This window comes from Dysidea avara, chromosome 3 (assembly GCF_963678975.1).
Source record: "Dysidea avara chromosome 3, odDysAvar1.4, whole genome shotgun sequence".
Lineage (NCBI taxonomy): Eukaryota > Metazoa > Porifera > Demospongiae > Dictyoceratida > Dysideidae > Dysidea > Dysidea avara.
This window is the reverse complement of record NC_089274.1, coordinates 9,041,140-9,054,848: the sequence shown is the minus strand read 5'-3', so window position 1 is coordinate 9,054,848 and position 13,709 is coordinate 9,041,140. Positions and strand designations below refer to the sequence as shown.

At 37.7% G+C, this 13,709-nt stretch overlaps 1 long non-coding RNA gene across 1 annotated transcript; it reads right to left on the bottom strand.

The window, feature by feature from the left end:
• Positions 1-9,900: 9,900 nt before the first annotated feature.
• LOC136251746 (uncharacterized) lies at positions 9,901-12,830 on the bottom strand. Its single transcript, XR_010699185.1, has 4 exons — positions 12,215-12,830; positions 12,031-12,156; positions 10,368-10,432; positions 9,901-10,309 (listed from the first exon to the last, which is right to left on the bottom strand). It is a non-coding gene; the product is annotated as an uncharacterized lncRNA (long non-coding RNA).
• Positions 12,831-13,709: the final 879 nt, after the last annotated feature.

Genomic DNA, 13,709 nt, shown 5'->3' with positions numbered 1-13,709 from the left:
TCTCGATTACTTGAGCTCCAAATTTTACCTTTAATGTATGTTTGGACATCTGTGACATAATGTTTTTTTATCAAAAGCCTTAAATCCCCTACAAATGCATTTACTATCACTGACTATATTAAATTCACTTCAGGAAACACACGATCAGGATCTAGCTATAAACTGCAACACATAAGAAATACTAATGTTTCCAGCAGCAACTTCTATTTCAACAGACTCCCTCGTATATGGAATGTTTTACCAATAATAAATTACAATCTTAGCCTACCTACTATCAAGTACAAAACTTACAACAAACTTTCTATGGAATTATTTTTAACTAAATTTTGATCCTGACAATGCATGCACTTTTTCTTTTGTTTGTCCCTGTTGTAATTGTAATAAGTCCCCCAAACCTCCCAATTTTGATCACCTGTAACCCTTGCTTTAAATGAGTTTTTATATAATATAAGTAACTATAACTAATCTTAATAACTATTTACTCCTGGCCACTGGCACTGGATGCCAGTGGACCTTCAGCATACATTAGATTTTAAGGACTACTAATGTTTATACTGTACTTACGTATGCTGTAAAGCAAATAATAATTTTTTTATCATTCTTTCATGTACTGTATCCCTATAGAAATCAGTGTGCAAGTAGAAAACAAGTTACCGAAGTTCTTTTTTGCACCGGCATGGATTTATTTTTATTTTTGGCAAAGAGGCTATAAAATAGCCTGTGCACCAAATCATGATTGAAAAAAATACATATTATTAGTCCAATACATATCCAGCTCTGACTTGAAGTTGTTCAATGAGCATGCCTCAATAATATGACTGTTCCAAGAATTCACTACACACGATGAGAAAAAAAAAGTTACTTTGTAGTAAACAAGAAGAATGGCACTTGTAAATTTTTAAATGATGTCCTTTGGTAATTTACTCATGTTCAAAGAAAATTTAGTTACTATGAAACTTTTGACTGCTCTATTAGTGTATCTGAGACTTCAGGTAGAGCTATACAGTATGGAAAATTCTATAAAAATAGTTTTTTACATTGCAGTGCAGTTGTTTATCTGTATATATATCAGCCTTATTAAAAATTTGACTGTTCTATTAGAGTATATTTATATAGCTATATATTAGGGTATATTTATATAGCTATAGCTATATAAATACAAGGGTGGATTTAGGGGGGGGGGTGCTTGGGTTGCTGAAGCACCCCTCCTCCAAAGTTTTACCATGTGCAAGATAGTAAGTTTCTAGAAGTTGCAGTATAGATGTAATTGCATCTTATACATATGCTTGGGCAATGAAAAGATGGAAAGAGAAGGGAGAATGGATAATCTTAACTTAGAAATACTAAGGGAGATTCAAATTATACTTTTGGTGTGAGACTTTAACCTAAAAGCTGCTAAAAATCGAAATACTCTAATAGAACAGTCAAGTACTCTAATAGAACATCCATCATACTGTTTTTCTTCAAGAAATTGCCAGTGTGTTTTCTTTACCTGTGCACTGCTATCTTACCATTGCTCTAAACATCCTGCCATATGCTAAGCACTTTCTGAGAACAATTCTGTCAAATGGTTTATAGCAGGTATTTTCAGTTGTTGCTACAAACTTGATGCTTGAGTAAGTAAAGCAGTAAAATTCTTAGCATGTATGCAGTAAACAAGGCTGTAGTATCTGAAAACTGTTTGTTTTTGCTTTATCAGTACCAAAGTTCCATGCTGCATTTATCTGAATCTAGCATCAATTAAAGCTAATAAAATTTAATGTCATACAGGATTTGTACTCCCAAACCCCTTGAAGCTCGACTTTATAAGCTCAAATAATACCACAGAATTTATGCTGTCACATTGTAAGGGGTTAGTTGTGACCAAAAACTAGTTGTATATGCAAGCAACTTTGGACTTTGGTTGTAAAAAATGAATATGGTGATGGGATTATAGTTGTAAAAAAGTCAGATTGAAATAGCAACAGAACAGTCTGTGACTATATATACTACAAAGTTGAAGTTATTTTTGTGTGCATTTTAAACCTCTACAATGACCTTAAGATCCAATCCTGTGTATTGTCTTTGACAATCCACTATTATGTATAGCCTTATAATCCAATAGCATTTAAAAATGTAGTTCTGTTTTTCTAAAATTGCTTACAACTGAACTCATCCATCTTGTACCCACAATATTTCATTTAATAGAGTATTTGATTAAAAATAGCTTCCAGATTTAATCTTGTGATGGCTACACTCCAAAAATTTCCTGAGGAAGCATCACTTCTAGCTGGAAAATTCTATGTATGCATATACTCTCAGGTCATGCACATGTACTGTATGGTGAGTGTATACTTGCTCTCTCAAGCTCTCTCTTCATTGTTACTGTTTGGATGTTATAGTTTGAGCCATGAGACTGTAAAGCACACTGTAAAGCACACTATAGCTAGCTATACCTTATAAGCAAAGTAATACACTAAATTTAGTGATCCTGTATAATTTACCATATAAATTTTATTAACTGTGATCAATTAGCAAAAACCAAAACTCTAAAATTGCTAAATTTAATGTACTGCTAAACTAAAGTATTTCAAGTACAAAATTAATGGCAAGTATGGATCATGTATAGCTAGCTGATATTCATATCCTTCCCCTTCCTGTTGAAGTTCTTTATGTAAAGAATATCTAATCAAAAACAGCCAAGCTGTAAAAAAAGGTGCGGCCCCCAAAAAGGCCATGGTGAAAAAAGATATGAAATCCAAGGTGGCGGCCAAGAAATGACTGTGATGGTAGGTTAATGGTTACATTTTAATAACAACAATTCAGGTGAATTTGGTGCCAAGACCAAGCGGCACAAAATTCACCTGAATTGTCGTTATTAAAATGTAGCCATTAACCTACCATCACAGCCATTTCTTGGCCGCCACCTTGGATTTCACATCTTTTTTCACCATGGCCTTTTTGGGGGCCGCACCTTTTTTTACAGCTTGGCTGTTTTTGATTAGATATCACTTCTTTTTGTATTTGTATACTGCAAAGCCGGCCTATGGCTGGCTTTGGGGCTTTTTTAACCCATGTGTTTTTTTCTTTACTACAGGAAGAAGAAAAGAACTTAAAGAAGAATTCTAGTGCTTCAATTATTTATGATTTTATTAGTAATTATACAAATTATATACATATATTTATTACATGCCCATCCCCACAGGATATTTTTTTTGCAGCTGATCTCTCTACTGGGTGACTTGAAATGTAGCTGAACTATATACAGGATGGTTTCTTTGTAGCTGAACTCTCTACAAGGTAACCTCTTCTAGCTGGTCTCTCTACAGGGTATTTTGTTTCTAGCTGAACTCTCTACAGGTGATTTGTTTGCAGCTAAACTCTCTACATGGTGGTGTCTTTGTAGCCGAACTCTCTACATGATGGTTTCTTTGTAGCTGAACTCTCTATAAGGTGACTTCGTCTAGTTGAACTCTCTACAGGGTGATTTTTTTGTAGCTGAACTCTCTGCAGGGTGATTTGTTTGCAGCTGAACTGTCTACATGATGGTTTCTTTGTAGCTGAACTCTCTACAAGGTGACTTCGTCCAGCTGATCTCTCTACGGGGTGATTTATTTCTAGCTGAACTCTCTACAGGTGATTTGTTTGCAGTTAAACTCTCTACATGGTGGTTTCTTTGTAGCTGAACTCCCTACATGATGGTTTCTTTGTAGCTGAACTCTCTACAAGGTAACTTCTTCTCTACAGGGTGATTTGTTGTAGTTGAATTCTCTACAAGGTGGTTTGTATGAGGCTGAACTCTCTACATGGCGGTTTCTTTGTAGCTGAACTCTCTACAGAGTGATTTGTTTGCAGCTGAACTCTCTACATGATGGTTTCTTTGTAGCTGAACTCTTTACAAGGTGACTTCTTCTAGCTGAACTCTCTACGGGGTAATTTCTTTGTAGCTGAACTCTCTTTATGATGGTTTCTTTGTAACTGAACTCTCTACAAGGTAACTTCTTCTAGCTGATCTTTCTACTGGGTGATTTGTTTGCAGCTGAACTCTCTACATGGTGGTTTCTTCGCTGCTGAACTCTCTACAAGGTGAACTCTTCAACCTGATCTCACTGCAGGTTGATTTGTTTGTAGCTGAACTCACTAAATGGTGATTTTGCTTGTAGCTGAACTCCTTGCATTGTATCTAGTTTCTAGCTGATCTCTCTACAGGGTGATTTGTTTGTAGCTGAACTGTCTATAAAGTGATTCATTTGTAGCTGATCTCTCTGCAGGTTGATTTGTTTTAGCTGAACTCTCTACAGGGTGATTTACTTGTAGCTGAACTCCTTACATTGTGTCTAGTTTGTAGCTGATCTCTCTACAGGGTGATTTGTTTGTAGCTGATCTCTCTACAAGTTGATTTGTGTGTAGCTGATCTTTCTACAGGTTGATTTGTTTGTAGCCGATCTCTTTACAGGGTAATTTGTTTGTAGCTGAACTCACTAAAGGGTGATTTGCTTGTAGCTGAACTCCTTACATTGTGTCTAGTTTCTAGCTGATCTCTCTACAGGGTGATTTGTTTGTAGCTGAACTCTCTATAAGGTGATTTGTTTGCAGCTGAACTCTCTACATTGTGGTTTCTTTGTTGCTGAACTCTCTACAGGGTGTTTTGCTTGTAGCTGAACTCTCTACAGGGTGATTTGTTTCTAGCTTATCTCTCTACAGGTTGATTTGTGTGTAACTGATCTCTCTACAAGCTGATTTGTTTGTAGCTGAATTCTCTGCAAAGTGTTTTGTTTGTAGCTGACCTCTCTTCAGGGTGATTTGTTTCTAGCTGATCTCTCTACAGGGTGATTTTTTTTGTAGCTGACCTCTCTTCAGGGTGATTTGTTTCTAGCTGATATCTCTACAGGGTGATTTTTTGTAGCTGACCTCTCTTCAGGGTGATTTGTTTCTAGCTGATAGCTCTGCAGGTTGATTTGCTTGTAGATGAACTCTCTACAGGGTACCTTGCTTGTAGCTGAACTCCTTACTTTGTGTCTAGTTTTAAGCTGATCTCTCTACAGGGTGATTTGTTTGTAGCTGAACTCCTTACATTGTGTGTAGTTTCTAGCTGATCTCTCTGCAGGGTGATTTGTTTGTAGCTGATCTCTATACAAGTTGATTTGTGTGTAGCTGATCTCTCTGCAGGGTGATTTGTTTGTAGCCGATCTCTCTACAAGGTAATTTGTTTGTAGCTGAACTATCTATAAGGTGATTTGTATGTAGCTAATCTCTCTGCAGATTGATTTGTTTTAGCTGAACTCTGATTTGTTTTTAGCTTATCTCTGTACAGGTTGATTTGTGTGTAACTGATCTCTCTACAAGCTGATTTGTTTGTAGCTGATCACTCTGCAGGTTGATTTGTTTCTAGATGATCTCCCTACAGGTTGATTTGTTTGTTGCTGATCACTCTAAAGGTTGATTTGTTTGTAGCTGAACTCTCTGCAAAATGTTTTGTTTGTAGTTGATCTCTCTACAAGGTGATTTTTTGTAGCTGACCTCTCTTCAGGGTGATTTGTTTCTAGCTGATATCTCTACAGGGTGATTTTTTGTAGTTGACCTCTCTTCAGGGTAATTTGTTTCTAGCTGATTGCTCTACAGGTTTGTTTGTTTGTAGCTGAACTCTCTACAGGGTGATTTGCTTGTAGCTGAACTCCTTACATTGTGTCTAGTTTGTAGCTGAACTCCTTACATTGTGTCTAGTTTGTAGCTGATCTCTCTACAGGGTGATTTGTTTGTAGCCGATCTTTCTACAAGGTAATTTGTTTGTAGCTGAACTGTCTATAAGGTGATTTGTTTGTAGCTGATCTCTCTGCAGGTTGATTTGTTTTAGCTGAACTCTCTACAGGGTGATTGCTTGTAGCTGAATTCCTTACATTGTGTCTAGTTTCTAGCTGATGTCTCTACAGGGTGATTTTTTGTAGCTGAACTCTCTACAGGTGATTTGTTTCTAGCTTATCTCTCTACAGGTAGATTTGTGTTGATTTGTTCATTGCTGACCACTCTAAAGGTTGATTTGTTGCAGCTGAACACCCTGCAAAGTGTTTTGTTTGCAGCTGATCACTCTAAAGGGTAATTTGTTTGTAGCTGAACTCTCTCCACAGTGACTTGTGTGTAGCTGAATTCTGTGTAACTGAATTCTCTAGAGAGTGACTTAATTGTAGCTGAATTCTCTACACAGTGCATGACTTGTTTATAGCTGAACTTTCTTCAGTGTGACTTGTAATGTTCTGAATCTCTATAGTGATATATTTGCTTAACTCTCCACATGGTGACTGTCTTGCTGAACTGTCTATAAGATTAACCGTTTGCAGCTGAACTCCCTACAGAATAACTTGTGATGTAATAAAATTCTATAATGGAATAAATAAATTAGCCGAATGCTCTATTAGGGTGACTGTTCTATTAGAGTATCTCGATCTCGCATTTGCTACACGAGTTGGCTTTCGAATCATAACTCAGTGGTTTGTAATCCGATTCTTCTGTACTACTGCAAGGACTTTCTATGAAGATTATTCCAGCTATAGAGTAACTCACCTAAAATCGGACGGGCTCCAAAATCGGACGCAATTACTCGAGCTACAACAGGAATTTTTGAACAACTCATATGTCTTTAGATAGTTCAAGGCTGTGGGACTTTGGGCACCAAGTATCAGCTTTCTCGGCTTCTTTGTCTGGTGGCAGCAGCCCTGCAAAGTCATTTCCGATTAATACGTATAATCGGAAAAAACAGTCGATTCATGGACACTCACCGTCTACATATCAGACTTGCATTCAATCAACAGTTTTCTACCTTAAAGTAGTAAAGTAACTCATCTACTTTCTAAATATCCCTGGTTTATTAAATCAAATCCTTTTAATCACAAATTACAAATCAAATAAAATGAGATGTCACTGGAGTAATAGTCACACTATGAATTTAAGTATACGGAAGTAAACGATGTCTGTAAAGTATACGGTGAACATTTCCCGTATACGTATCTCAAACAACGTATACTTTATCAAGTTTCCGTATACTTAAATTTATGGTGCGAATATTACTCCAGTGACGTCTCATTTTATTTGATTTGTAATTCGTGATTAAAAGGATTTGATTTAATAAACCAGGGATATTTAGAAAGTAGATGAGTTACTCTACTACTTTAAGGTAGAAAACTGTTGATTGAATGCAAGTCTGATATGTAGACGGTGAGTGTCCGTGAATCGACTGTTTTTTCCGATTATACGTATTAATCGGAAATGACTTTGCAGGGCTGCTGCCACCAGACAAAGAAGCCGAGAAAGCTGATACTTGGTGCCCAAAGTCCCACAGCCTTGAACTATCTAAAGATATATGAGTTGTTCGAAAATTCCTCTTGTAGCTCGAGTAATTGCGTCCGATTTTGGAGCCCGTCCTATATTAGGTGAGTTCCTCTACACCGATTTTCAGCTCATTGCTATAAGCGGTTTGTCTAGTATAGGCGTGAAAACTAATACTTTTTTATTCATAAAAATCGATCGCGTAATTGTGACACAGGTTGGGTTTTGTGTCATATCTCCGTGGTCTTTATCTCGATTTCTTTCAAACCACCAAAAGGCACTCCTACGAAAGTTACTCCATCTACATAGCAATTTTCAATTCATTCCATGAAGCGGTTTACCCTGTAGGCGTGACAACAAATCGATCTTGTTTTGCGCGAATAATCGGTCATAACTCCTGAACCATTCATCGAATTTGTACCAAATTTGATTCTAGGATTCGCCTTTGGATTCCCTTTCTGTGTGCCAAATTTCAAGGCGATCGGAGTATGCGTTTGCTTGTTATAGCAATTTTTGCAAGTGTGCGAAAAGACGAAGAAGAAAAAAAAAACGAAGAAAAAAAAACGAAACTTTGGCAGCTCGTATCTCGGAAATGGCTGGAGCGATTTCCTTCAAATTTGGAATGTAGACTCCCTTGGCTGGCGGGCAACTGTGTAGCAAATTTGGTTCCAATCAGATAAGTGATCACCGAGATACAAAGGTGTGAAAATGACGTTTTCGTTCTTCCTGTCAATATACTCACGGGTGTGGCGCGCCGGCTTCTTGGGCCGCACGACACACTACCGTGTGTCTTGATATACTCACGGGTGTGGCGCGCCGGCTTCTTGGGCAGCACGACACACTACCGTGTGTCTTGATCATATTTTAGTTACTGGCTGTGCCCTCATATGACAGCAACTGTTCTGGAATAATGGTGTCATTTCATCATTATTACTCTTAGGTGACTCACAATGCTTTACAAGTATTGTGCATTGTGAATCTCTTAAACAAAGTGGCATCATTTTTCAGTCAGAACTATTACCAAATTTTAATACTGAATAGGTTAAATTTGCAAAAATTTTCTGTGGGAGCATGCCCCCAGACCCCCCTAGATAGAGCATGCTGAGTGTGCTTTGCACACTATAGCTAGACTAGTCGTATTGGCCAGTCTAGCCAACCAACCATTGTTAGTACCCCCCCCACCTTCTGAAATCCTAGATCTGCCCCTGAAATATACCCTAATAGAACAGTCTAATTTTTAATAAGGGTGATATACCCAGTAGAAACCATCTTGAACCTACAAGATCATGCAAGTTAATTATGATTTGCAAGATTTCTCAATTCGACGTCTGTACACGCTACATAGCTCAGTGTGGTACGTCGCTATCGACAGATGAGAGGCGCCGCGGCAATCTGTGAATTTGCAAAATTTATAAATTGCGCTGCGCATTTTATGAACCGGCATCAACTGGATTCTGGTCCATTCAGCGTAACCCCGTTATGATTCAAGTGTGTATCATAGCTGCTTTCTGGGAGGAATAACAGGCTTCTTTTACCCCCTTAACATATTTACTAGCTGAAGGGACATGGCCAAAGACGCATTCTCAGAGCTACATCATGATTGCAGACTATTTCTCCCTCCAAGGTTCCTTTGCGTGCTTGAAGCTGGCCTGGATAAGGTGCATACTGTCTTTCTCTCTCAGTTTTTCCCTCTGCGTACTACAGCATTTGTGGTAGCTAGCAGGTTCATCTCGTTTCGATCAGCTGATATTATTATTATATTTGTTGCTGTGCAGAAATCAAAAAGATTGTTGTGTACAGGTGTGATCATAATGAATGGTCAAAACTCATCTAAGGTAGGGGAGTGAGTTACAAAGGGGGGGGGGGGGGGGGGGGTGTGTGTTCCAGAGTCTGATTGTAGAAGGGAAAATTTATAAGAGTCAATCATAGTGTCAAGCTGTTTATAATATCCTTCCCTTGACGGACAATGATTAGGTATAAAATCATTTGTGGGTATACTTAGATTGCCATTAATTATCTTATACATTGTAGTTATCTTAGACTTGTTTCTTCTTTCTTTGAAGGTAGGTAAATTTAATGATGACAATTTAATGATGACATCATTCTTTTTACACTACTAAATCTAGAAAAAATTATTGTGTGGGGGGCCCAGACAGAGGATGCATATTCAACAATGGGGCGGACCATCATCTTATAACAATTGTTCTTAACAGAAACAGGGCATTGGTGAAGGTTATGATGCAAGAATCCATTAACCCGGTTTGCTTTGCTAGTGACTCTTTGAATGTGTTCATTCCATGATAGTTTCTGGTCAATGGTGACCCCAAGATATTTTGTGTGAGGAATCTCAGAGATGATAGAATTCTCCAGTTGATAGCTATGAATGATGGGATTTCTTTTATTGGTAATTCTCAGGTGTTCACATTTCTTAATGTTAAACTCCATCAGCCAAGTATGAACCCATACAATCAGAGTCGGAATGTATGTAGGAGTACAGTAGGACATCATCTGCATACAATTATATTGATGGGCACATGTACAGTCCAGCCTGCATGTATGTTTTTCTAGCAGTTGTCCAGCACAAACAAATACTACACATGCATGCTCCATCAGTAACGAAATGTATATCAGTACATAAGGTTTGGTGCATTGTAACTCGTGTCCCAACATCATATCTTTAATGTCCAGTTTAAATGGTACACGTACTTAATAGTTTCACCCTCATATTATCCTGTGCATGCAGATGTAACACAACACGCAGTTACATAATGTCACCTCATACAGCTATTAGTGCAAACATATAGTGTTTGGAATCAGGTATGCTGTGTTATACATGTAGCTAAGTATACTCCAACACATGAGTTACAAAGGCACAGCTCCATTTAATCAATTTTGATGAACAGCAAGACCTAGAAAAGTTATATCCACTTTCATCTAGCTTAGCTGTAATCACATGTCTTCCTAGACACCCTTCATGGTACCGTACTGATGAGCAACTATTGCACCTGACCTATGGAATCCACACTACTGACATGAATACAAAATTTGTTTACATAACTAGACCTCACCATGTCAGTCGTATCATCATCCAAACTAATCATTCCACAAGAATGACAATAGTCATCAAGTGATTCTAAATAAACAAACATTATCTGTTAATAATGCATGTGACACATCATAACTCATCGGAATATACAACAGACTATGAAAAGAAATTCACTGATTCACCAAGAAATCCAACTATTCACCAAGAAGGTTAGAACAATATAGATACAAACGTGTATATGTTTACTTAATGGTACAAATGAGCAGTGTTGAGAGTAACGCGTTACGTAATATTATTATTTTTGTGGTAACAAAGTAATAATTATAACAAAATACGCTATGAAAACAGGTAATATAACGCAAGATACTTCACTTACAAACGTTACGCGTTACCTAAGTAATATAATTACTGAAACGAGTCTAATATGACGTAATATTATTACTAAAAGTAACGAAGTTACTAATCTCGTTAGTAATCCTCTGAGTAATGCCTAACCACAACAAAGTAACGAGGCCTACTGAATGAAGCTTATTCATTAGCTTCTTACTTATAACCAAGATTTGCACATTGTCCAACAACGCAATCATGTCACGTGATAAAGTGGTAGTTTCACACGTGACAGCTTAAGGCTATGGACACAAAGTAATATAATATGTAATATTATTAGTTACTTTATTTTATGGGTAATATGTAACTGTAACTAAATAGTTCTGTTGCAAGTAATATGTAACTAGTTACTTTTACAAAGTAACTTGCCCAACACTGCAAATAAGTACAAAGAATGTGATGATGTATATTGAACTGTTTGCTGAAGCAATTAATAGGTGCATAATTATAATAATTTTTGTGGCATAGCCTAACTTATTTCAATACATTTCATTTTAAACAAAGAATAGTTGAGTTTCAATCAGTGGGTAGTCTGAAACAGGTGCCAGACTTCATGTATTCACCTGAACGTGCCCCCAACAATAATTAGGCCACTACACTTTGCTTTCAGCCATGTTCAGCCAGTTACGCAGCATTGCATGGGAAGTCACTACAGTAACAGAAAATATAGATAATGTCTGTTACACGTGTAGAGAAGCCATTACATGAAGCTAGCTGCCACAAATCAACATCTTCCACTGTCAGCAAAGATACATTAAAGAAGACTCAAGTATAGGTCCATGATGTTCACATTATAAGTACTGCGGTATGCCAAATTAAGATACCAAGCAACGTTGAACAGTGAAGAAATCAGGGAGTCTGTTCCAGGTAGTTGTAAAGCTAAGTATCGTGTGAAAATACACACATAGCTATAGGTGGTCTGGAGGCATGCCCCTATAGATTTCTTATAAGATCACTTACTGACTGCTCTATTAGAACAAATGACTATTCTATCAGTTTTTTCCTAACTAATATATCAGAAAATTGATAGGTAGACTCCATAAATTGATAGCTGGTTGCTATATCTATGGTAATCACAAAGATTTGGTCTCTTGCAAAAATATCAGCTAAAATCCAGCCTGACTTGTGCTTCACTACAGCTCGGAATTATTACAAACTTAGGAACTGGACTACTTGTTCAGTATTATAATAATTAACCACCTATCTCCACAATGTCCAGATCTTATGACTATAGTGGATATAAATTTTTGTGATGCTTAAGAATATGATAGCATACATAATTCACTATACTTCCATACCTCTGCAAGTATTTTCTTGTAGTCTACATGTCCATTTTCAGTTGAATGCACATGCTCTACGTCATAAAAATTCTCAACTGTTGTAACTAAACGATGGTGGCCTAAGACAGTTTTGTCATTCTCATTCTGTAATTACAGAATTTTGTGAAGGGCAGGCATAAACAAAGCAGGTTTAGTTTCTTACCCTTTGCTTGGTAGGCAAATATAGAACATCTTCCTGAACTTCACTGTATGAGCTCTGGGTAGTTTAACAAAACAATCTCGCGGCGTCTTTGTTTCAACAATGCCCGGAAAGGGCTAATTAGAAATATCCCTTTCCGGTTCTTTCCACTCCATTCCGAAACGTCTGTTATCTTCTGCACCTTCTCCTCCGTTAAGTTACTGTTTTGCTTTTGGAGGTGTGATTGGGATCAAGATATTTTCCTCTACAGAAGCTCTCTGTGCGTGACCCTCTTCAATGGCGGATCCAGGATGGGGCATTTGGGGCAAATGCCCCCCCTCCTCACCTTGAGGAACCATACTTCTGATTAAAATACTAAACTTTATGTCAGACCAAGATCAGCTTATAAATTCATGAAAATATGCACATTTTACTAGCATTTATTACAAATTCACCTGAAACCAAAGCGAATCAAAGTCTAACTAAGGCCATACCTATTTGATATTATGTTGCGAGGGCCCGACCGACTGCATTTTTCTTCAAATGAAAATCACGTGTGCGGATCACGTGTACTTAATTAAAGACAACACATCATCAGCACCCTCGTGATATAGTCCAAAAGGGACCATTGAAGATCGTCCAATGCTCTAAAATTGTAGAATACCCTAATGGCACTCCCATCCTCCCCGATCTCTAGCTAGAAGTTAAACCTAATTTAATTTAAAAAGCAGAAAAAATTGTAGAATATGATGGGAAAGCTCTTTTGGAGATAGCTATCTGATGTTACTAGAAGAGTATGAAACCTAGATTTTTAACTGTGTATGTACTATTATAGCTACATTCATTATTGCATTTTGTATGCTTGTGTTTAAAATTTTTATCATTTTCATTTTCAAACCGACCTACCTACCCAAAATTTTGCCCGCGCAACATAAGATCAAATAGGTATGGCCTAATTATGATGTCATCCGGCACCTTTGTGCGTACTAAGCGCCTCTAAAAACAATTATCGTGTTGCTGTTGTTTAAGACATTCAGAGCCTTGAAACAGCTTTTAAGACTTCACAACCATCTGCAAAGGCCAAAATAGTAAAAATCAACGGTGAGATACTACTAAGAAGTGTATTATTTGCTGCTTCAAAAATGCATCAACTAACAAGAGAATCTTGGTCTCCCCAACCACCTACAACTCGGCCTGTGTGCCCCTCCCCTTGCCTGGTCCTGGATCCGCCCCTGCTCTTTCCGACGTATCTCTAAACTCACAGTGATTCGAAACTCACACCTCGAATACATTGCCACGAGGAAGTCTCGTGATCCAACACTTAGAACGACAGTAGGTCGGCAACCGATACAACTGCAGGCCTGCCAACTCTCACGGGTTTACCGTGAGTCTCACGGTTTCACTACCCTGCTCAAGGGCAGCAGATCGAATCTCACGGTTTTTGAGGCCTGCTAACTCTCACGGTTTGTAGCGCGAATGTCACGGATTTCAAGTTTAAAAAGTCGAGACCTTTTTTTTT